Source organism: Canis lupus, chromosome 10 (genome assembly GCF_003254725.2).
Source record: "Canis lupus dingo isolate Sandy chromosome 10, ASM325472v2, whole genome shotgun sequence".
NCBI classification, from domain to species: domain Eukaryota; kingdom Metazoa; phylum Chordata; class Mammalia; order Carnivora; family Canidae; genus Canis; species Canis lupus.
In genome coordinates this window covers 19,313,812-19,340,010 of record NC_064252.1, presented here as the reverse complement: position 1 = coordinate 19,340,010, position 26,199 = coordinate 19,313,812, and positions in this window count along the sequence as shown.

The window sequence follows — 26,199 nt, the reverse complement described above, 5'->3', positions numbered from 1 at the left end:
CTCTAAAGCTAAGCGTCTGCCCCCTGGCATCTACCCTGTTTCATGTTCTATGTGTTGAGTGATACTGGGTGAGCTTCCGGGTGAGCATCCTAGAGACATAGTGATCTGCAGCCACCACGTTAGATGGGCAAAGGGGCCTGTGCTTTGTCCCTTCTGATGGCCGTGGTGATGTCTCTCTCACCTGGATGTTGCATTCTGCTCCATCCTTCTCAGGAGTCCTGTCACCCCTATTACACGTGGGCACCCCAACTGGCATTGCAAGCTGACCAAGAGCCTTGCAAGAACTGTCCTCCAGCAAATGCATTTTTTGGCAAGCGTCTCCCAGGTTCTCAGGGAAGGCCAAGGGGAAATGCAGAGCACACACCACACACCCACCACCCAGCACCCCAGGGAGCTCAGCCTTTGTATTCCTTCTTTTACGTTATGCCAGGGAAGATTTGGCACCTCCAGCAAATGTAGGTTATCAATGATCCAAGTTTCAATCAGTCCATCAATCAAGAAAATTGTTAGAAACTCTTTCAGCTTCTGGAGCTAACACATTAAGCTCAGAATCTCCGGTGAGTACACGGCGACTGGTAAAACTGGCCTGATCCCAATTTATCTCCCATCCTCTTTGGTCTGACACCCTTCAAATTCATTTCCACACGTTTTCCTCACATCTCTGCTGGTGAAAATTAGCAAGTTCTCGTGATTCTTTCATGCTGCAAACTACCTCCTGCAGGTCGGGCATGACACTTGCCCCTCCAAGGATGGAAAGAGTGGACTCTGGTCATGGGTGAAGAGGTAGGGAGGGTGGGCTAGGGGAGGACAACCCTTCTCTCAGGTGAGTGTCCTGACCCAGCCAGACTCCTCAGCCATGGGGAAAGGACCCCAGCTGGCAATGCCCTCAGAGAGATTCAGGGGTTCAGGATTCTCAGCCAGATTGAAATCCACCCAGATGCACCCACGGCAAGTCTCAAAACCCCATCTCCTCCCAGGCCATCCTCCAGTGTACACGCAAGACAGTTAGTAGGAGTATGAATTCAATTACATGATAATTCTGCAACCCGCATGATTATATTTTGTGCCTGATTTTCAATAAGCTCCTTCCTGCAACTACAAGAAAAAATAAATAAATTATTCTAGGGCTGCCCTAGAATTTCTTTGCTTCTCCGTGACTTACACTGAGCCATTTATGGTTCTGAGTTTATCACTTTTTTTTCTGGAAGCTCTGCAGTGTAATGAAGGAGAATTCTTACCTCAGGATCCTTGTATCATCAGCTTTTCCGTGACAATGGCTGAGTGAGGCAGCCACTTGGAGTGGCAGCCCTGCAGCACTGGGTTCCCCATGATCAGCGATCCTCTCGCCGATGGAATCCGACTGCCGGACCCTAATGAGCTCAGCGTTGCAGTTGAGGCCGACAAGCCCATCCCAGGGTCCCATCTTGGAGGGTCTGCTTCCCAGGCTGGAACTACTCCCGGCACCAGCTGCTGCAACAGCCAGGACCTATCAGCAAAATACAACCGGCCCAGGCTTTTCTGCAGATGGGATTTAATGCAAGGAATTGGTTACTCGGGTATTAGAGGCTGAAAGGGCAAGAAGAGGGCACCGTGACAAGCCACAGATAACTCATGTTAAAAAAATAAAATAAAACAACAGCCAGCTTCTGGAGCTGAGGGAACGGCAAGGCGGAGGCTGGGTTACCAGATCCTGGGAGCCCTGAGGAGTGCATGGAGCCGGGGAACAGGGCTCGGAGGAGGGCATCTGCTCCAGGCAGAGCCACTGTGCACCCGTGAGGGACCCTGGGCCCCCACCTCGCGCCCCCGACCCCAGGGCCAAGGGCAGCATTGACCTGCCGCCTTCCCGGACACGTGGGTGCAGAACTCGTTGGAGCCCAAGAGGGGAGAACAGAACCAACAGTGGGTGATCGGGCAACAGGGGAAAACTCACTCTCCAAGAAGGCAGACAGGAACTGAGTGAATCGGGGTGATTTGGGAGCTGGACGGTGGGGGTGAGGATGAAGAGGACTTTGAAGGTAGCGGTCTGCTGGGACAGAATGTGGGGGACACCAGCAGGGAGGACACTGAAGGTGCTTTGCAGCAAGTTAAGAACACTCTTGGGGTGCAGAGGGTCCCCCCCATGCTCGGCTCCCCGCCAGCCCCCCGGGTGCTCTGGCTTCAGGAAGGACGCCACTCTTCATTCCGCTCAGGGTTTTCTTTTCCACACTGGGTCTCACCCCTGCCCTGTCCTCTTGGCCAGGCGTGTGCACGCATGTGCTTGATATATGCAATTAGATAGATGTGCAACTTTGAAAAATAGGCAATGTGTGCACACATAAAATCTATATTAAAAATTTATGTAAAGTAGTGTGCTATAAATCTCATTTGGCTTCTTGCATTTTGCACAAAGCACCCCGTATTTAAGCTTTTTCCTTCTTGCTCTGCAGCTCCTAATCTCAGGTTCTGGCTGCTGCACAGACACCATGTTACGTGTTCTGCCGTGTCAGACATCCAGGCTGCCCACAAACCCTGACACGACCGTGTGTCCAGTGCCATGTGTGGAGTTCTCTACCGTGTGCACCCAGCACAGTAATAGGACATAGTATTTTCTTTCCTTTTATTAAATTGGGATATAATTTACAAGCCATAAAATCTACCCTTATAAAATGTACAATTCAATGGTTTTCAGTATACTCCCAAGTATATGTGCATCACCCCAATCTAATTCCAGAACACTTTCATTGTCCCATAAAGAAACCCCACATTCATTAGCGGCCTTTCCCATCTCCCCCTGCCAACCATGGGTCTACTTTCTTTCTGTAAGGATCTGCCTATATTTCTTTCCTTCTAAAATTTTGTTTATTAACTTAGTGACCTTCAGAGGACAGAAGTTAAATTAATTAACATTTCAGTCCATAAAACATGAGCATGTTTCTTTCCTTCTTCCTTTCTTTTCCTCTTTCTTTCTTTCTTTCTTTCTTTCTTTCTTTCTTTCTTTCTTTCTTTCTTTCTTTCTTTCTTTCTTCTCTTCTTCTTTTTTTAAATAATCCATTTCTCTCTGGTCCTCTCTCCTCCTTCCCTTCCACCAGCATTCACCCTGATGTTTGGGGTTGGCTATGTGTGATGCTATGAAATCTAATGAAATGTAGAGAATTATTTTTTGTACTTTATAAAAAAGGTTTTTCTATTTTTGCTTTTTGTTCTTGTTTTTTTATTTTATTTTTATTTTAGTGCTCTCTATACCCAACATGGGACTCACATCCCTGAGATCAAGAGTCACATGCTCCTCCAACTGAGCCAGTTGGGTGCCCCTGATTTTTTGTACTTTTTAAATGTACACAGTGGTATATTCTGTCACTTTGTACTTTCTCACTCAACTCCATGGCTTGGGAATCAGGGATGGGCCATGCAGTGGTTACAACCAGCTTTGTCTAAATACCATCTCCCGTGAAAAGGAGCTAGAACCCACTGGAGAAATTGCTGGTTTTCACTTATTTATTAATTGATTAATTTATTTTTTAAGATTCTATCCATTTATTCATGAGAGACACAGAGAGAGAGGCAGAGACACAGGCAGAGGGAGAAGCAGGCTCCCTGCAGGGAGCCTGCTGCGGGACTCGATCCTGGGATCCTGTGATCATGACCTGGGGTGAAGGCAGACGCTCAACCACTGAGTCACCCAGGTGTCCCAAAATTGCTCATTTCCAAGTCTGGGGCAGAAAATATCTGAGGAGAGATTGGGACAACTCTTCACACCTGACAGCAGGAAAACCATCAAAGTCAACCAATGTCACATGAGACGTACTCAGAGATCCTAACTGCCATGCTTTGGCAAACATCAAATAGATTTAAATCTGTGAGTTCATAATAACACTGAAAAAAACCCAACTCATTGCTCAGGTTTGAAGGATCCCAGGGTGTGGATGCATCCATACTGAAGACTAGAAATCACTGGGAGAACATATTTGCTTGGCTTGGCTTGTTTGAATTTACTTCAAGGAATTCAGATAGTTGATGAGGGGGAAATGTCCCCAGCTAATGAATAAGTCAGAAATCCTGAAATTTTGGTATCACAATTTTAAACTCTTGAATGAACGGATGCAGGCTGTGGTCACCAGCAGCTGCAAACATCAGAAAATGAGAGACAATGACACTGCATAACCTGCACTGGATACACAGAAAGGTCTTCTGTGGAATACGCCCGCAAACCCTGAATCTGATCGGGCGTGTAGACCTATCCGCTTACAGAAGGTACAGGAGACATCTGAACACGCTAAATGCCATCGCTGGGCTGCAATCAGTGGAAGTCAGACTATGGGAAATTATGGGACAAACTAACATCCTGCGTTTGTCAGCGCCTTACATCCATGGCCGGAGAGGTATGAGGGGAAGCCAGCGCAGGATGGAGGGAGATCTAATAGATTTAATAGACGATTGCAATGGTTGCCCCTAGATATAGACACACATGCACACACGTGCAAACACACACACACACACTCACAAGCAAATATGCTGCTAGAAACCACTTCCAGAACAATTAGGGAAACACGCACACCGGTGGTACAAGTCATGGCAGTAAACGCTGACTGTGGAGCACTGTGGAGTGGGCTCCTCATAGTGTGATGTTTCCAGAAAGGGGAAACCTGTATTTCTGGATCACAAATGGCAATACTTAAAGACGAAATGATATTCCCCTTGGAGTTTCCTTTACAAATCCTATGACATGGGATTGGGGTGAGGGCGTGGAGGGAGCTTCAGGTTTCATGACAGCTGGGGGGGGGCGGGATGCCCATGGCGGGGAGGGGGAGGTGGGGTTGTGTTATTCCAGTTTTGTATGCATTTGAAATTTCTATAATAATATTAAACAGAAAAAGTGTGGCTTTCGAGTCTTCACGAAGAATCCATCAGCACCAGGGGATCACAAAGTCCCACCATTGTCTTCAATTCATTATATAGTTTACGTTCGCTGTTTCAGGAATCTATCTATGGGACACCTGCGTGGCTCAGTGGGTGAGCGTCTGCCTTCGGCCCAGGGCGTGACCCCGGGGTCCTGGGATCGAGTCCCACGTCAGGCTCCCCGTAGGGAGCCTGCTTCTTCCTCTGCCTGTGTCTCTGCCTCTCTCTCTGTGTCTCTCATGAATAAATAAATAAAATCTTTAAAAAAATAAGAATAAAAATCTATCTAGAGTTTCCACTGCTTTTTTTTGTCCCTATGAAGTGTGCTTATGATGGTTTTATATATATCCTATATGACTGATTCCTATCCACGTGCATCCACCCACCAAACTTCCCTGGACATTGCCAGGTGCTTTGTCCCCGAGTCTGGCCCTCCACAGGAAGCCCGCTCCCCCACATCCTCCTTCTTGTCTGGAGTCGTCCCCTGCCTGCGTTCTGGTGTCCCGGTGTCTTAGGTTTAGGGAATACTGGCTTCTTTTCACTCATCATCTCTCTCTCTCTGAAATAAATAAATAAAATCTAAAAAAAAAAAAAAGATAAATGCAGGTTGAATGTCTATAGATAACGAGCTTTAGGAAAATAGATCTTGGTCATTAGACTTTTTTTTTCAACTTTCTCCATGTTTTACATTTTCCCTCAATGTATGGGTATTATAGGTTTCAGAGGAAAAGTTAATAGTCATGATGATAAAAAATGCTTAGTCCCAATGTGATGACTAACATGACAGTGACACTCAGCATTGAGTGTTGGCAGGGATGTGGGACAATCAGAACCTACACGTGCTGCGGGTGGGGGCGCAAACAAGCACAAACGATTTGAATCTTTAGGACTAGTCACGGAAGCCACATGTACTCCCTGTGATCCAGTGATTACATTTTGAAGAAGATATTCCAAAGAAGATACATGAAGCCGTGCACCGAAGCCTTGAGCAAGCATGTGTGTGGCAGCGTTATTTATAACGTCCCCAAAGTGCTGACAACCCAAAAGTCCATCCACGGTGGAGTGGGGGAGAAAGTCATGGTACATCTGTGTCGAGCAATGCCACGCAGAAACATGGAAAACAGGGGTGAGGGGATCCCTGGGTGGCTCAGCGGTTTAGCACTTACCTTCGGTCCAGGGCGCGATCCTGGAGTCTCAGGATCGAGTTCCACATCAGGCTCCCTGCATGGAGCCTGCTCCTCCCTCTGCCTGTGTCTCTGCCCCTCTCTCTGTGTCTCTCATGAATAAATAAATAAAATCTTAAAAAAAAAAAAAAACAGGGGTGAACCTTGCAAACATGATGGGAAGAGTCCAGACACAGAAGATGACACGTTAAATACACATCGGGACAAAACACATCCACCACGTTTGACGTCAGGATCTCGCTGACCCTTGGTGACCAGAGCAGGCGTGAGAGGAGCCTATGGGGCGCCCAGCGTGCCCTGTGTGCATCTTCCTCATTTCTGCTTGTCCAGAGCCAAGCTCATCGATGGCATGAAAAGTGTCCTAAGTGTTTGTTGAATGAAGGATTGGGTGGATGGCGGATGGACCGCTCGGCCTTGAGGCCCAAAACTGTAGCTTTCTCTCTGTTCTGGTTTGGTTTCTGTACCTTCACCCTTTACACGGAGTTAATACCAGGACTTCCATCTCTCTCTGGCCCCATCAGAAGGACTGTCTTACAGTAGAATCGAGCCGATACAGCTATGCTCCCCACTTGCCGCTGCTTGAAGTCAGGAATATGCCCCAACGAAACACCAGCGATAATTGTCTGCTGTGTTATGCTTGAGGTTGCACGGCTCAGCTCCGTCTTCTACTCCTCCGTAAAGCGCACCAGGACACGGCGCCACATGAACGCGTTGCCACGGACAGTAGTTCAGGAGACCGTAGTCTTGTCTACGATGGAATGCAGAAGAGGAGGAGATACCACACACTTTGTTCATGGGGCTCTGGGGTGATCGCAGGAGGCCCTCTGGGGAGTTAATGCCTAAAAGGTTTGTATGTTCAGGGACGTATTTCATCCACAGAGAGGCGAGGAGGTGCGTGTATGAGTGAACAGGAAAGCAAGACCAGGCCAGCGGTGGGGAGGGGCCTCATCAAATCCAGGAGGACCATCCTGGGCAGTCACCTGTCACGAGCGAGGGTGTGGGGGTGAGGATGAGAAAGGCAGCAGGATTTCCTCCACCAAGAGCTAAGAAGTGTCCTTACAGGATGGCAGAGCTGGAGAGTGGCTCCCTCGGACATGGTGTCCATGGTGTCGTGGTGCAGGACAGGGATCTGCAGCTGGGTGGGCGGGAGCACAGGCCAATGTCTGCCCTCGATCCATCGCTGCCGGACCCTCATTTTAGCTCAGGGCCCCTGACCTCAGGCCATGGCCCACTGCCCCCACGGTGACCTGGAAGGTCCTTCCAGGCCATGACATTACATGAAAGTCACTGTCTCCTCCTTGACAAGACCTTGGGGAAGGTCATTTTCACAGGGACCCTGTTAGACGCCCACCCCCAAAACTTAGGATGCTTCGGCCCCATTTAGGTTTTAGAAAGCATCCCAAAAATACAACACCCCTGCCATCTTGAGGTCACGAGTGGCTTCATGTGTGTCCGCTGTTGGTACAGAATTCACCGCTCACTGCACCCGCTCCTAGGGACAGGGAGGTAGTTCTGGGAGCACCGAGGGCCGAAGGCCATGGGTGGAGGAGGAAGAGCACAGAAGCAGAATCAGGGCTCCCGGACCTTTGTCCCGTGGCCGTGTGCCCCCCACCTCCACCCCTGCATGCCCTTCGCCTCCAGGGAGCCCCCCGACAACCTGGGCTCCCTCTTCTCTCTCGCCCTGATGGTCCGCTCGTCTCACACTCCTCCAACCCCTACCATTACTCATTTGCAGACGTGCAGGGTCGGCGGGAACTTTGTGAGTAATATCGCCGAAGCCTGATGGAGAAGGGGAAATGTCAGACGGCAAAGAGGCAATTAAGTCCCCAGACAACTTCAATGATTTGTGTTTTAAACTTTCGATTTATCTACACCTCGATTGGAGTTCATTTCCACGAACTCCAACAATTGCCTGATACAAAGCAACTGAAAGGAAAGCCTCCCGGAGCCTGAGATGGGAACAGATGGCCCGTGCAAGCAAGAGCAGCCCACGACGGTTCCATCCAATTATTGCCAACCATGACGAAAAGTCATTAAAAACACACTTACGAATCTAGCTTCATATTGATCAATGGCGGGGTTATGGGAGATGTCGAGCTTCAAGGGAGCAGAAACTGCAAGATGAACTGAATGATTTCTTTTTCTGATAGATTATTAGAGAAAGCACTGTCATAATATAATTTTCCAGACATTTGGATCAATGATGTCAACTATTACCCCAAGTTTTGAATGATAACTCAGATTTGGGAGTTATGGCTGAACAGACGGGGCGAACAGTCACGTCCCTGCTAATGGACCGCATGCAAACGCCCAGAGCGACTCAAAGGAAATTATTTACCATACACTTCCTGGAGACAAAAACCGTGGCCCACCTTCTCTTGACTTAGAATCTCACTTTTTCTTTTTTTTTTTAAGTGTCAGTACATCATCAAACATTTATTTTATCCAATGAAAGGCAGCCACACTGAGGTCATCTGAGAAATGCTTTTCTGGGCGACTTGTCACTGGTGATGGAGGATTCGGAGGGAAGCTGGAAGGAAGTCCATGCACAGAGGAGGCCAGTCTGGGAAAAGATCTTCTTTTTCTGACTCTCGCCTCCATCCCCAGCATCACATCCCTCAGCTCCAATGAATCTCCAAGCCTTCCTGACCCAGGCCGCAGAAGGCCTTCCCCAGGAGCACCTGATGCTCACCTCGCTACCTTTATCAGACACGGAGAAAGGTCTCCGGTTGCCGCAGGACAGGTGTGAGCACCCTAGAGGTCTCCCGGCCATTGTACTCGGTGACTTGCCAGTCTCAGCCGTGCTCACTCCCTCTGCTTCCTGTTCAATCCCAGCAGTGGATTCGTTGCAGGGGTCGGGGGGTCCAGACGCGCTGCCCGGAGTCAGGTGGCCAGAGAGGCACGTGCACCTGTTATTCCTCATGTCTGCCCTCGTGGGCTCTTGGGCCCTTGTTCCTGCAGATAGGGGCAAGGTGCAGAGGTCAAGGGGAAAGAGAGGAGCTTGGCAACTGGATCTGTCGGCTTCTCAGGGAGTAACAACAACTCTCTGGGTTAACTCCGTTTCTGTGGAGTTAATTCTGAATTCAAAATTCGAATCTCTTACTAAGGCTGTTTGCTTGGTCTATGTCTTAAGTCTTTGCCCCTTCAGCCCATCCCTGGGACGAAGGAGCAGGTGCTATGGGTGCTGCAGGAGTTCTGGGAGATGCTGATGGTGCCTCCTCATTGGTTGGGGGATGTCCGCAGCCCCAACGGCAGCCTGTAGGCTGAGGGCTCCCGGCCTGGTTTCCCTGGTGTGGACCCAGGTCCTTGCCATCCTGCCTGAGTGTCTGCAGCTGTTACCATGTTGACCTGCGGTCTTGGAAAGGAAAATGCAGAGGAGAAGCCTGGACTAGGTCTCCCGGGACCTGCCCAGGTCCCTGGGTCAGAAGTCTGCCCCACAATCCGTGGCTGTGTGCTCACTGTGCCCCTCACCTTGGCTGGTGACCACCTGATGCACTGGGCTCCTTCCTTCCCTAATATTGGGGAGCCTCTGGACAGGTTGCTTACTCTCTGTGATGTGGGGATAGCCGCCTACCCTGCCTGCACCCCAGTTCCATCAGCTGTAGAATCAGGACAGCATAGACACTGGTCTTGCAGGGTCTCCCTGGAGATCAAACGAAAAGTGCCCAGAGCAGCGCCAGGCACATAGTGAGCACTCGACCAGGACTGGTTCTAGTTACTGCTTCCTCCTTGAGACAGCGATCTCCTTGGAGGATAGGAGGAAAGTTAAACATAACGGAGTGGGATGAACAGCACGCACACAGGCTCAGGAGCAGAACCGAGTCCTCCTACCCGGGATTCATAGGCTGAAGTCCTAACCCCCAGTTCCTCAGGCTAACTAGAAATAAGGGCATTATAAATGCAACTAGTTAAGTTGGGATCAGGCTGGAGAGTAGGTCAGGCCCTAATCCAAAAGGTCTGGTAAAGGGGAAATTTTGACACAGAGACACATACACAGAGGACACAGTGTGGAGGTGAAGGCAGAGATAGGGCTGATGCAGCAGCAGCGCAGGAACGCCATTAGCTGCCAGCAAACCACCAGAAGCCGGGAGAAAGGCCAGAAAAACCAGCCCTTGATCTCAGCCTTCCCGCCTCCAGAACTGGGAGAAATACTTTCCTGTTGGTTAAGCCCCAGGGTGTGGTGCAAAGACACACACGGAATCACTCTGATATCACCGAGAGCCACTGATTTTACTACCCACGCTCCCCAGACCGACCTTCTGTTGTGAGCCTTCCGTTGTGCAGTCACGGCTGAGACAGAAGAACCCCCTCCGCTCCTGCAGCTCTCGAGTCCTGAAGCATCGTCCAGGGCTCGCAGCCAACAGGCCCGTGTGCACCAGCTGACCACCCCGTGCTCAGCCCGGGCCCCAGTGCCAGGGAGGAAATGCAAGGCAGACCCCTGTCATCTAGGGCTCCAGGCCACCTTCAAGCTGGACTCCACGTCTTCCCCGCTGAACGCACCTCTCCTAGCCTGTCCTCCCATGGCCCGGTGCCCCTCCATCCCAACCCCTCCTGGGGACTCCTTGGGTCTCACTCCACCATGGTCACCTCTCCCGCTGGACTGTCAGGCACGGGGTGGTGGCCTCTGTCACTCTGACCACTGTCCCCCCCTCACTGTCCCTGATGGAAGATGGACTCAGAGAAAGGGTCCAGAAAATATCCAGGGCCTGGACCCAAGTTTCCGCTGGAAATCTTGTATCTGCACTAATGAAGACTCTAGTGTGACAAATAATCCTGAAGAGCTGCTGCACATCAAAATGATAGGCGGCAATAGGCACTCAATGGGCATTTGCTACATTTAATGGAATTGAATTTCCGAGGAGCCAAACTTTTCCTCTATCAAATATCCGATACATCTGATTGTGCGCCATAGACTCTGCAGCATCCAGCTCTTTGAGCTCATGGCCAAAGACGGGGCGAGTGTTTGACGAACCGAGACACTGGGCCCTTGGGCAGAAGGGTGTCGCCGCACGTCGGCCTCAGTTGGGTCTTCATCCCTTGACACGTGCTCACCCACGAGCCCCACACCAGCGGCGAGGCCGCGCTGGCCTTCCTCCTCCCTGCACAGCCAGGCTCCTGCGCGGGAAGCTCCGAGGGTGACGGCAGTGGAGCACCTGACCCCCAGCAATGCCCCTGGAAGGTCAAGCGAAGGTCCCGTCGGGGCGCCGGCCTCTGCTTCTCTTAAGCCACTTCTCCCCTGGGAGGGAATTCGTGGACATGCAGAGGATTTCACGTGGGACGGGGTGCCCCATGTGGGCGGCTCCAGGAGGAAGGCGGTCCACGTCTCCGCTAAGCTCATGTCGGCACCAAGGCTGTTTTTTGGGAAAGTTCCTATTGTGGTTGATCGTTGAAATCAGTGCATGGTAGAGAAAGGCTACCTGGGAATCCAGGTCAGTGCGTGTCTCCTGACGTCCCCTCGGGGTCTGTAGAGCCGGCTCCCGGGTAAAATACGGGATGCCCAGTTTAACTGGAGCTCCAGAAAAGCAGCAAATACTGATCTAGTGTAAGTATATTCCAAACCTTGTGTTCTTATTTGCTAATTCTGGGGACCCCGGTAGGCATAAGGTGTCATGCTGACTACAAGGACGCCTACAGGTGACTGCTTGGGCGCATGATTGGACCCCGTAGGGCCCTTCCACGCACAGTGCTGGCCGGTCTTCACCAGCCCTTCACGTGTGCAAGAGTGATGTGATCTCTCTGAGGGCTGTTGTAAGAATCAGTGCAAGGTCGTTTACACCGCCGACACACGCCAATCCACACATGCGCTCCTGTGTCTGCCCTCCCATCCCCCCCCGCCCTTCCATCCAATTAGCGACCCGGTCCTTCGTTACTGGGCACCAACCAAGTGGTGGCTCCGTTGCACGAGCTGAGAGAGGGGAAGGGCACGTGACAGCTCTGTAACGACTCCGGCAGAAATAACGTGAAGTAACTGTCACACTGCGGGTGGCGGCCTGCCCAGAGTTTCTCTGCTGGCTCGTGACAACTCTCAGATGCCCTTACTGTGGAGGGATTTCCTGCCAAACAGGAGAACAGGTGTAGCCTCACCTTGCCATCCTCTGTGGCGTCGTACACACTTCTGCCAGAGCCCGGCCCACGTGGATCACAAACCTCCAGCACCTTGGGCCCTGGGGTGGAGGGTGACTTCTGGAGTGCAGCCTGCACCGAGGAGCTGCCCATGGGCTGTGTTCTTGGTCAGCTGGCGGCTGGCCCTGTCCTGCTCCCTGAGCCCCATCATTCTGCTCCCTGAGCCTCAGATCCTGCTCCATGAGCCCCATCATCCTACTCCCTGAGCCCCAGCATCCTGCTCCCTGAGCCCCATCATCTTACTCCCTGAGCTCCAGCATCCTGCTTCCCGAGCCCCAGCATCCTGCTCCCTGAGCCTCAGGATCCTGCTCCCTGAGCCCCATCATCCTGCTCCGAGGCCCCCTCAATAGCAATCCCTTCTCCTCAACAAACCTCGTGAAGGACAAGGACCGGGCTTTGCTAGGGGCCAAGCATCTAAGACCACACTACATTTTCTTGATTTCCAAGCAGCATGACTTATTTTATCCTATTTGTATTCAAAAGGTAGGACGGGAGATGCATTGTGCCCTGATTACCCGAGGAAGCAACCGAACTCAAGCCAGGTGAGGAATCTGTACGAGGGCGGCGGCCGGTCCCCGGAACCAGGCCAAGAATCTGAGCCTCAGACCCCAGGACAATGCTTCTCCCCCGAGTGAAACATTCTCAGCTGTGGGCCGTGGAACAGCGAAACCTCCCCTCAGTGTCTGGGGCAGCCTCCCCGGAGCTTCGTGTAAGATTCCAGGCTAAGCTGCATGGGGCGCCTCCCAGCAGGGAGCTTTCCAACTGTCACCCCACCCTTGCCCCCGCCGAATGGCTGCAGAGCCGACAGCGGGCAGGGATGCGAAGCTCTCTGTGATCAGCGCGTCTACACTCTGCTAGTGTTTGAGGCCTAAGCGCCTCCACCTCAAGCCATTCTCCAGAAGCCTAAGGAGAAAGATCTGGGTTTCTTGTGGGGCAGAGCAGAGAGCTGGAGGTGGGGTTCAGCCCAGGATTGGGGAGGGAGGGGAGCCTGCAAGCCTGAGCCCGCCCTGGGAGGGGAGGGACGGACACACCCAGCAGGTCACTCAGAGGGACCCGGTGTCAGGCTGTAGGAGGCGCCATCCTCTTCTCTGCCCCCTCTGGGGGCGTGGTCCTGTCCACGGGGCCGCAGAGGACAGACCTGGGGTGTGTCACTGCGGGTCACCGCTCGGCTGGGCCGCCTGGTTCAGGACAGTCACCCCGCCCCCGCCCCATGCCTCAGTTTCTTCCCGTAAATTTGCATTCTCGCCTAGGGAGCCACTAGCCTTATGTGGCTTTTTACATCTCCACGAGCCATCATGAACTAGCCTGTGGTTCCAGCCTCACCCGCCGCAGCTCAAGTGCTAAGCAGCCACGTGTGGCTGATGTGGGACGGAGTCTGGACACCGTATGGAGAGAGTGGGGGCGCGGGGCATCGGCGAGAAGGAATCCCTACCTGGGACCGGCAGGCCTTGGCCGTGGGGAGAGCCCGCCGTCCAGCAGGGGTCGTCAGGGTGCTCCCTCCCGCGGAGGAGGGCATCTGGTGCGGAAACGGGCTGGGAGGGGGGCGCCGTTAGATGGTGGAGGGTTGCATTGGGGGGGCCAAGCCCGCCCCCCGATCCCCCGTGCAGAGGACTCAGTGAGGTCGGGGAGCCTTCCCAGGTGCACAGGGCTCAGGTAAACAGGGCGTGGGCAGCACAGTGGCCGGGTCATCCCGTGCGGGCAGCACAGCTCTGCAAGCGGTGACGGTGACGGGACCCTCTGGGGACAGATCTGGCCCGGGGCACGTGCCCCCAAGCCCAGACGCAGCGCCTCGACAGCTCACGGGCAGCTGTGCTGAGTCAATTCACCCCCGTTTCCTGAGAGCCTCCTTTGGGCTGGAATTGTGCTGCAGGCCCGCCTCCCCAGCACGCCCCCCTCCTGCTGGCGGCAGGACCCGGCTCCCGTAAGCCTGCAGTCAGCCTCCGCTGGCCCTCCCGTGTCAGGGCCCCAGCCCAGCCTGTGACTCTGTCCCCTGAGACACCACCCCCCCGCCCCTCACGGCCCCTGCGGTCCTCTCTCCATGACTCACCCAACGGCCCCGACGGCAGGTGCTCCCTAGACAGTGCTGGGAGCCTCTCCCCGGAGACAGAGAGCCAGCGCCCAGTGTGCTTCCTGACCCGGCTCCAGGCGGCTCGTAGGACGGAAGGACCAGCAGGGGCTGCGCGGGGGCTGCTGTCACAGGGCGTAGACTTCCCAAAGCGACAGTCCAGCATGCCCCCCCGCCGCGCCTGTCTTGGGCTGCCTGTTTAGTTAGCTGGTTAAGGGGCTGAGAGGCAGTGGGCGCAACGCTGCGGTGCTGTCGTCAGAACCACAGGCCCGGGCGGTGGGTGTGCCCAGGGGCCACGCCTGTGCTAGCTGCCTTCCCCTCTCCCCCAGGGGAGCCCTCTTGCTGGAGCCTGGACCTCGGAGCCGCCTCCCATGGGGGAGCACCCACCCCCCACCCCGGCCTGGGAGTCGGAGCTCAAGCGCGCGACCTGAGCCGCCTGCCTCTGCTTACCACGCTCGACTCGGGGTGCACCTGCTCGTGCCCGGGGCTTCCTGGTGCAGTGTTGGAGGCACATGTCCGACGGTTGTGATCAGAGCCTCTTCCCTCCGTTGTTGGCCTAATTTCATTTCGGAAAGTCACTGATGGGGAGAAAGACTCAGAGCAGAGACTCATTCACAGCTAATTCCTTAAAACAGTCCTGACTGGCTAAGCACAACGTGGTGGGTGCCTTTTATTTAATTTCCAAGTTTGCATTGAAGCCAAGAGCGCAGTTGGTGGGCTCCTTCCGTGGACCTCCGATTGGCGCGATCTCTCCACCGCGTGGGGCAGTGGAGTTAGGAGACCCGATGGACGGGGACACTGCTCCCCGCGGTCAGCTGGCTGGGAGGGCTTGGAGAAGTCCATCTGCCACCGAGGTGCCTCAATGCTGTGCCTCCTAATATCTGAGACCACCCCCTTCCCCCAGAGCACTAGGTGCTGACAAGGCCTAGTGTTGCAAGATCTATGGCCCTGGATGGAAGGAAGCGTGCTCCTGGGCCCTCTGTGACACTGGGGTCACCGGGCTTGCCTTTGGGGGACCTCCCAAGGTCACAGATACAATAGTAAACAGGAGGTCCCCAGGTCCATCAAGCAGACCTAACTTTACGTGGCTTTAAGTGCTTTAAAGAACAGGGCGCCCTAGATGTTGACACAACAGGTGAGGACAGTGGTCGTTCAGAGGGAGCCTCTCTGGGAAGGTGGCCTTCAGGTGAGGACCAGACGGTCTGCGGGCATCAGCAGCAGGTGTCGGCCTGGCCAGCCTCCAGTTCCTGGGTATTCAATTGGGTCCTAACCCCGCCGTCACCGTGCGGGTGCTCTGTAGATGTGCTTAGTGCTCTAGGGGAGGCGGAGTACCCTCGGTGCTGCCTGGGGGCCACCCAATCAGTTAAGGGGTTTAACCCGCTTTCCCTGACAAACAGGACATCACGTCTCAAAACTGCTGCCTCGGTTTCTCCTGGAGCCCCAGCCTGCCCATCCGCCCTGGGAGATTTAGGGTCACGGCCCGTGAGCCGCTTCCTTGCAATGACTCGCTTTTATCTCTTTTTATTTATACTTCTATGCCAGCTATTTTTATTTTACTTCTGTTTTATCTTGTAACACATGTGCACGCGTGCACATGCACACACGTACTCTCCCATTTGTTCTGTTTCTCTGGGGAACCACGACTGATCCTCACATAGACTCTAAAATTTGTGTCTCCGCCTGGGCTGACAGTTGGCATGGTCTGGGTGTCGCTTACTCACCCAAGGCTCCAGTTGCTCAGACGTGCTGAAAACCTCCAGCCTTCTCTCCGCAGCCTGACCCCTCTCTCCGTAGCCACACGGTCCAGGAGCCTGCTGGCCGCGACAGCATGGACACTTCCAGGTGTCCTCAGCCTCATGGCGTTCACTGCAAAACAAGGAAACACCCCCCACCACCCCGCTGTGAGTGTCTCCTGTGGCCATTTCTCTCTTTTCCTCTTCTTTTTTAAATTTTTTTTATTATTTATTTATGATAGGCACACAGTGAGAGAGAGAGGCAGAGACACAGGCAGAGGGAGAAGCAGGTTCCATGCACCGGGAGCCCGACGTGGGATTCGATCCTGGGTCTTCAGGATCGCGCCCTGGGCCAAAGGCAGGCGCTAAACCGCTGCGCCATCCAGGGATCCCTCTTTTCCTCTTTTTAATTCATGACTAGTGTTTAATTATAATGTGACGCGCACGCAGGCAAGTACGCAGACTGTGAGCATCCAATGTGCAGATTGGACCACTTTTCACCAAGCAAACACAGCCACGCAATCCCCCGCCCTGATCCAGACCATCACGTCATCGGGGCCCCAGACACCCATGCCTTGCCCCACCCCCCATGACCACCCTCTTTACCAAGTCATCACCTTCTGACCACTAGCCCACGGGTCTGCTTCCACCTGCTGTGACTCCTCCAGAAATTCGATCATCTGGTGAATTTTCCTTGGCGTCTGTTTCTTCCACCCCACGTTGTCTGTGGGGTTTTCCCCTATGGTTTTATAGATTCCTAATTCATTCGTCATTCTTACTGCAGTGTGCTCCACTGCACAGTCATCCCATGATTTGCGTGAGCATCCCGCCGTTCGAGGACGTTGGGGCTGTCTCCAGTGTGGGGCCGTCACGCAAGATGCCGTGCGTCTATTCAACACGGGCCTGGGGTGCGTGAGTGTAGATGGCTCTGTAGGGTATAGACTCGATGCTGCTGGGGCAATGGCTGGATCCCATCACCAGCGGGTGTCTGTCCGCAGCAGACAGGCCGTGAAACCTAACACCCCTGCCAGCGACCTCTGTGCTCCGATGCTCCCATCGTCTTGCCAACACCTGGTGACCTCTGATCTTTGAAGTTTTGACCCTTTAGGGTCATGAAACAGCGCTGCACTGCGATCTGTTTCGGCCTTTTCTTGATTCCTGAGTGTGGACACTTTTTCACAGACTGTTTGGTCTTCAGGACCTCTTCTTCTGTGATGCACCTGTTCAGATCTGCCACCAGCATTTCTGCTGAGTGTCTCTGTGTCCTCCTCGTTGGTTTTGGAGTCCTTGGCCGCAGGGCCGGTGGCTATCTCCTCTGTTCAGGGGTTTTGCTCTTTTTATGTTCTCTTGATGAACACAAGTTCCTAATTTTAATGTGGAAATCCATCACTCTTCTGCACAGTGAGCGCATTTTGTGTCCGGCCTAAGAAATCTCTGCCAACGAAACATCACGAAGATAGTCTCCTAACTTGTCCTTTTTCCACATTCAGATTTACGACGCTTCTGGAAATCAATTTTGTGTGTGATGGGAAGAGGACGAGATTTATTTTTTCCATATGCATATCCAATTGACTCAGCATCATTTATTGAACGGACGTTTCCCCACTGCTCTGGACCACCGTTGTTATAAATTATTTGTCTTTAAAGTGTGTATCTGTTTCTGGACTCTCTTCCCTTCCACTGGTCTCCTTGTCTGCCCTTGCCTTTCAACACTAACTTAATCACCAGAGCTTTACAATAAATCTTGATTTCTGGCTCGGTAATTCCTCCCACTGCATTCTTTTCTAAGATTGTCTTAGATATTCTTGGTTCTTTCCACTTCCATGTATGTTTCAGAATCAGTTCAGAATGATTTTTAGAATCACTATTTCCAAAAATATATCGGCCAAGATTTTTTAAGATTACATTAAACCTATAGATCAATTTGGAAAGTATTGTTATTTACCTATTATGTATTTCAATCCATTATTTTGTTTATTTTCCACAAAGAATATTTTGTCATTTTCTGTGTCGAGATCTTTGCATATAATTAGTTACTTTTAGGAATTTAGAATCATCCAGTCATGGTTAATGCTTTCTCTTTAAATTCTATTTATTATTATTATTTTTTTAGATAGAAATAAAATTGAGCTTTGTTCATAAGCTTTATATCCATTGGCCTTATTAAATATTCTTATTACTCGTTCTGGCTTGTCCATAGAAACCTTAGAACTCATTACCTACAAAATCATGTTGTCCGAGGATATTAAACTCAGTTTTATGATTGTAATTTCTTTTTCTTGCTTTGTTGCAGTGGCTAGAACTGCCAGTGAATTTTGGAATAGAAATGATGGTAGCTTGTTTTGTTCCCAACATCCAGCAAAAGATCATCAGTGCCTCGTCATTGCAATTGGTTATTCTTTTTTTTTTTTGATGTTTTTTATTAGATTAAGAGAGTTCTCTTATATACCAAATTTGCTAAGATTATTATTTTTTAACCCTTTTAACCATGATTAAGTGTTGCATTTTCTCAAATGCCTTTTATCTATCTAATGAGATGAGCACACAATTTCTCTTGTTTGGTTGGTTATTATGGTGACTTACAATGACCGATTTTCAAATGTTACCTTTGAATTTCTGCCCACTTGGCGTTTCAGCAATAAACGCACCTGGCCTGTAATACACTGTCTATTATTATATACCGTGGATTTCAGTCTCTAACACTTTGGGAATTTTTGTATCCATGTGCCTTAGAGACATTAGTCTCAGTATTAGTTCCCCATTGCTGCTGTAACAAATTTCCAGAAACTGATAGTTTCAAAAACACAAATTAACTTATAGTACTGGAGGGCAGAAACCTAACCTTAAGCTGTCAGCAGAGCTGGTTCTTTTTTGGAGGCTTCAGAGCAGAATCTTTCTCCTTAGTTTTTCAGTTTCTAGAGGCCACCTGCCTTCTTTGGCTTATGGCTCTGTCCCCTCATCCCTCTAACTTCTTGTCTGTTATCACAACTCCCACTGCTGATCCATCTTCCATCTTCCTCGTGTGAGGGCCCTTATCATTACCTGAATCCCACCCAGACAATCTGGGAAAATCTCCACAGCTCGGTGCTGAGCTTAATCACATCTGCAAAGTCCCTTTTACCATATGAGGTAACATACGCACAGATCCAGGGATTAAGAAGATGTAGATATTTTTGGCGTGGAGTAGAGTAGAATTCAGCAACTGCAGTCCCCATACAACCTTCATCTGTAAAGTTCACGTAAGGTTTCGTGATCCAAATGATTCTGACCTCATCAAGACATTGAGAGATGCTTCCCTCTCCTTTAGGAAGAGCGCTTGGTATACAAGAATCTTGTGCATTTCATTATTCTGTGAATATTTAGAAGAATGTAAAAGGTGTACAGGCCAGGAGGACTTTTTTGGTATGGATAAATTTTAATTATAGATTTACTTAGCCAACACTTTGACAAATACAGAACCGTTTAGGTTTTTCTATCTCTACCACCGTTAATTTTGGTCAATTGTGTTTTTGTTACACAACAGTTTACTTCTTTTTCATTTCAGTTCTGATTTTATTTTTATTTGGTACTTAACTATCATTTTAAGTTTAATCTTCCCTTCTTTACCCTAACTACTTGAAATGAATATTTAGATTGGTTTTGAACCTTTAACTTTTCTGAATATACACATTAAGTCTGTAAATCTCCCTGCAAGCACACCTGTAGCTGTAACCCATGCATCTTTCACTGTGGTTTGTTATGCTATGCGACAAACTATTTCCTAATTTTCTTTTTGTAATTTCTTTTTCTTTTAACTAGTATTTATTTACAAATGTGTTGCTTGAGTTTTTGTGGGGTTTGTTTTTTGTTTTTGTTTTCATATTTGGGAATTATCTAGTATTATTATTCTTTTGTTGTTATTAGTGTCCAGCTCAGCTCTGTTGTGTTTGGAGAATGTGGTAAGCCTGACTTCCAACATTCAATTGTTTCTTGAGACTTGCTTTGCATGGTTCAACATACAGTTAATTTTAGTAAATGCTCCTTGTGCACGTGAAAATGTAAAATCTACATGTGTTAGGTGCATATATTCTCCCTATATCAATCCCGTTAAATTTATTGATTATATTGTCAAAGTTTTCTGTACAGTAACTGATCATTTTTTCTGTTTTTGCTTTTAGCTGCAAAGTGAGGTTTGTGAAGATTTCCCATTATGACTGTTTCCTTGTCATTTTATGGTCTTTGCTATGGCAGTTGTCCTCATGGGTATTTGGAGGCTATGTTCTGAGGTGACAGTGTCTTTAGAATTTTTATTTCCCTGGAGGAGTGACCCTTTAATGGCTATAAAATGTTTCTTTTTTAAACTAGAAATCTCATGTGCTTCCATTCACTGTGTCTGATACTTCTTGGCTACACTGCATTGTCATTATTATGGTTAGCGTTATTATTGTGATTATTAGCTATTATTTGCATGGTACATCTTTATCCATCTTTTAATATCAAATTTTCTGTATTGTTAATTGTTTTGTAAGAATATATGCTGTAAATTTTTCTTTAGTATGAAAATCTGTATATTAATCAGTGTTCTTAGTCCATTTATATGTGGTATAAACACTGATATTTTTATTGGTATTTTCTAACATCTGATCTGTGTTTCTATTCCCTGTTCCTTTTAAAAAATTCCTTTTGGTTTAATTCCACATTTTTATTATTTTTCCCCGTTCTCTTAACTCTTGTTTATGCTTCTTTTTACTATGTGCTTAATGACTGCCCTGTGGCTTATTACTTGCATTCTTGACTTGCCAATTTCTAGAGTATTTTATCATTTCTTGAACATTAAAACTGTACAATATATTACTCTCTTTCCTTACTTCTACACCATTATTGCCTTATATTTTCATTTCATATATTTTTAATTCTCATGTCACAATATATAATTATAGTTGCAGTTATAGATATAATTTATATATATCCCATTTCTGCATTTCTATGCATGTACTAGGAGTCACTCTGTTTTCTATCTGAAAAACTTTGTGGTATTCTTACATGAAGTCCTACTAGAGTATAATTCAGTAATTGTCTAAGTAAGTCTTCATTTTACCTGTGCCTTTGGAAGCTATTCTTTCAGCATACAGAATTCTGGGTTGGCGTCTCTTTCCTTTCTGCCTTTTATGGATGATATGCCCTCATCTTTGGGATTCTGATATTTTAGTTGAGCCCTCTTTCTTTAATTACAGGTTTTTCAGGGTGATTAATTTTATTTTCTCTATTTTAAAGATTTTTTCCATTGATTTTCATTTCATAAATTTGACTCAGATACATCTCTGTGCATGTGTGTGCATTCACACACATTTGATGTTTGGAGGGGGTTAATTTGGGGGAAATATTAGGCAATTTTCTTTTTCCAATTAGTTACATATTGGATTTTTTCATTATGTCTTTGGATGTCCTCCATGCCCTCTTAAAAATACTTTCTATTCAGGCAGCCCAGGTGGCTCAGTGGTTTAGCGCCGCCTTCAGTCCAGGGCGTGATCCTGGAGACCCAGTATCCATGGGAGATCCCAGAGACCCGTGTCAGGCTCCCTGCATGGAGCCTGCTTCTACCTCTGCCTGTGTCTCTGCCTCTCTCTCTCTCTCTCTCTCTCTCATGAATAAATAAATTTTAAAAATACTTTCTATTCTTTTCTCTTTAAGGCTCTAGGATAGATATCTTCTGCTAAGCTACCTTCTCATGTACTCATTCTCTTTCTCTATGTGTAATACTAGTTTAATAATAAGTTTAATATGGGTTTTTACACCTATTTATGACCATACATACACTGTCTGGTAACTTAGAGATACTGCTCTAAACATTTTCAATTTCACATTTCACAACACAATTTTATTTGAATTCTTCATGCTCCCTTTGGCATCACTGTTTCTGTCCCAACTCAGGAGACACTTGAGTGATACAAGACAGTCCCCTGAAGCACTTTGCCTGAACTTCCAGCAAAGCTGCTTTCAGATCTTTTAAATTCACACAATATACTATTAATTAAGATTCACTCTAAATCTCACATACCCACTTGCATAATATTAGTGGAGTTCATTGTTTATTCATCATCTAGATTTTTATAATCTCTACAAAATAACACCACAGCTACTGCTCTTTGTTATTATTTCCCTATTTTTAACTGACACATAATTTATATACCGTACCAAGTCATTTTAAGTTACTTCATTTTTTAAATATATTTAGGTACTCATAAAATTCTCCATCTTCTTATTCTTCCATCTTCTTAAATTTTAGTAAATTTAGAGTTTACATAAAGGACTTCTTCACATGGAAATTTGTGGACCTGTTTCTAATGTTTGTTTTGTCTCTTTTCTTTGTTTTCTTGGCTTTGTATTCCAGGCTACTGTGCCTGACAAATTTTTGTTGCAAGTCAGACATTATACATAAAAATCATATAGAGGATTTGATGGTACTCTTTTTCCTCAAGAAAACATTTACTATTTCTTCTGGCAGATTTTTATGCTGGGGCTAGTTCCAAGCTATGAATTCATTTATTTGAAGCTGGGTTTCAGTGTTTGCAAATTTTGGTCTAGTTTTGGCTTGTTCTTACTCTTCTGTAGCCCCTCCAGAAATTCTAAATGAAAGTTTGGATCATATTCTAGGGCTTTTCTCTTTAAAGGCCCTGAAAAATAAATTATATCTTCTGGCCACCTAAGAGTTCCAAAAGCTCTGTTTGGCTTCTTAGTCCCTCAGCTGCCACTTAAAAATCCAACACATGGGCAAATCTAAAAGCAGTCCAGGCCAGTGTAGGTCAGCCCTCCCCTCTCCACATCACCCACATCTAGTCTCTGGGTGAAAAACAAACAACTTCTGGGGTTAGTGTGTTATGCAGCATTTGGAATTAACTGCCTGATACAAAACTTTCCTCCATAAAGAGCTTTTATTCTCTTTGTGCCTCTAGATGTGCAAATATCTTTTGGACAAGACATTTGCTTGTTCAACTGGAAGCATGGAATCCTCTGTCCTAATTATTGTGTCACTGATGTCCTCTGAAGTTTGTTTCTAGATTCAGCTCCAGAAAAGCTCACTTGGATTCCTTAATCCACCATCTGACCCCTCATAGCCTCAGTGCACAAACCTTTCAGGACTATTCTGACCTTGTAGTCAACCCGTAGCTTGTACGTCCCTTCCTACTCCTATATTGAAGATGCATGCTAGCGACCTGTCCTCAGCACAGTATCTTGCATTTGTTATTTGCCTAATACATGCCAGTAGAAGGAAGTACAGTAATCCAAAGAAGGATGGCAATGTCTGAAAGTTGCATCACATGTCATGATAGATAAAACATTTTTGCTAACATTTTATTTTGAGTTTCACATTGAATGACCAAAGCTACTTACCTTGTCACATAAGATAGACGCAATCTTCAGTACAAACTTTGTGATCTCCTCAAAAATGAGAAAGTTAGACCTCAGTGAGTTTAGGTAACTCACTTGAGATCATTATAAGGCTTTAAGTAGGAGAACTGGGATTAGAATTCATGCTCTTTGCATTTTGCCAGATGGCATCTTGGTATAAGCTGGCTTTGATGCATGCACTGGTGGTAATTTAACCAATGCCTTTGGCACCAAATTTGGCTTCCCACAAGTGCTGGCAATTGCCACCATTTTCACATTCACTGCATAGAACCACAGGTACCTTTGTAATTCAGAACTTGTCCACTGGATATCTGAGTTTATGGTTACTAATCCCTGTACTCACTTTAACCAGGAGCTTTCACAAAGTAAAGTGAAGTTACAAGCTGTTTTTCTATGCTTTCATGTAAGAGGGATGCTTGTGTTTGTGAAGAATTATGCCAGGAGGCTGCTGGCAGCTTTTGTCAGATGACATAGGAACATCTGTTCCAATAAAGTCCTTTTCACAGACTCATTTGCAGGAAACAAGAACCTCCTCTGGTAATGTGAGAGCAGACCTGGTTAGGTAGCCTTAGATGGAATTTGGTTATTTTCTGGGTCTTCCCACTTAAGCACCAGGGGTCTACAATTACAGGTGACCCACAATCTAGAGATAGTTCAGCATGGGATTGCCTTGTCAAGCCCAAAGTAGACATCTCCAAGTGCATTGCCTGACAAGGGGGCAGCTAAGCATCAGGTGGAGGGTCAAAAGGGACAATGTCTGAGGTCCACCCACCCCACCAAGTCCTGAGATATAGTTTTTGGATTAGAGTAGGAAGAGGCCAGAACACAGAAAGAAAGAGGCTTCCAGTAACCATACAAGACTCAGTGAACAATGCTGCTCTTTGGAACAAATGGAAGGGAGTGTACCAGTCAGGCATCCTTGTGGTTTGGCTGCTGTAGGGACCTGAGCTTCTGCAGGAGGTAAGGCTCTATCCATGTTGACGTGACACTGAAGGACCCTTCTGTTAGGATGTAGAATCCTTGTGACTCCAGTGCTGAATACCATGAGGGGATCCCTGTCTCACATCCCTGGACACCAAAAAGCTGTCTTTTTCTTTTGTTTTTGTCATACCACTGAGCCACCCTTGCACTGTGTGTGCAGAAAGAGTAATGGCTAAAGAAGCAAAAAGAAGTAGAGAATGTTAACACATGGTCAGCTTGCTTGGTGTCCCCACAAAGCAGGATACAGCTATCTACAAAGGAACTCCGTGCTCTCAGGTCAAGCCCAGTGTCATTGGTGAGTCTTTACCAGGGGATGTCACCCACTGCCTGGATGCACCACTGATCCACGAGGATGTGGTGAGCACCTGCTACATACTAGGGGTTTCCTGTGTTGAATGAGACTATAGGCTCTGCAGATGCATCAGCAGGGTTCTTCAGAGAAAAAGAACCAATAGCAGATAATAGAAGGAATCAGCTCACATGGTTATAGAGGCTGAGACGTCCCGGGATGTGTCATCTTCAAGTCGTGGGGCTGGTGGTGCAGTTCCAGTCCCAGGCGGGAGAAGACCAGTGCACAGCTCCACAACAATCAGGAGTGGGAACAAATGCTCTCTTATGTTGTGTTTTTGTTCTTTTTTACAAGAGCCTGTTTTTCTACATCCTTGCCAATTCAGATACATCATCAAACTTTTTGATCTTTACCAGTATATAGGTGGCACTGGTACTTCATTATCACTTAATGATGAAACTGATTTTTTATAAGGTTCATTTATATTTCCTTTTCTGAGAATTATCCATATTTTATTTTTCGGCCCCTTTTTCTATTGTGGGTCAGTGTTCTCATTCACTTGTAGCAACTCTTAATATGTTAGGAAAATAGCCCTTGTGTGGTATGTAAATCACAAGAATTTGTAAATCTCGATGTTCACTGAAAGGTCAAATAAGAACTGCACCCCTCCACAACAGGTGCATAAACCTTCCTCAGCCATCGGGAGTATACTTCATACGTGACGCGCTGCTCCAGGACTAAACTTTCCAATGAGGTTTGGCTCAGACGATTGTCGTGTTTTGTGAAAGGACCAGATGGACATAGTTCTGAAACAAAATCAAAATGCACATGTCTGTACAGTTGACTGTACAGTCTTTGAGTAAGCAACAAGGGTTAAAAGTTCATGCTTTGCTGTATATAATGCAGCCGACCTGAGTTTCCCTGACTTGTACATGTGGATACCCACCAGGTAATTACGGACACGTAGAGGGAAGAGAAGAAAACTCTCCTGTTGGGGCTTCTGGATGTATCTTCCCAAGATTATTGCATCATCTAAAATGAAGAGTATGGGCAGCCTGGGTGGCTCAGTGGCTTACCGCCGCCTTCGGCCCAGGGCATGATCCTGGAGACCCGGGATCGAGTCCTGCATCGGGTTCCCTGCATAGAGCCTGCTTTTCCCTCTGCCTGGGTCTCTGCCTCTCTCTCTCTGTCTCTCATGAATAAATAGATGCAATCTTTAAAAATAAAATAAAATAAAATAAAATAAAATAAAATAAAATAAAATAAAGAGTAAATTCACCATTTGGGTGACCTGTCTCTAAGCCATGCACAACGTTCCACAGAGATAGCCATACCTTGTGGTGACAGAGAAAGGCTGGGGTGTGAGGAATTTAAAAGGTGTCTTATTTTCGCAGACTGCGGAGAAATAAAATGTATACTCTTTGGCCCCCAATACAGCAGGAGACAGCTTGTGATCTGAAGGTGGGGCACAGAAGACCCTATTTGACTGATTTGGATAAAATACATTCCCAGACTGTTTCAGAGGGGAAACCCCAGGGGGAGGTGGTGGAAACAGAGAAG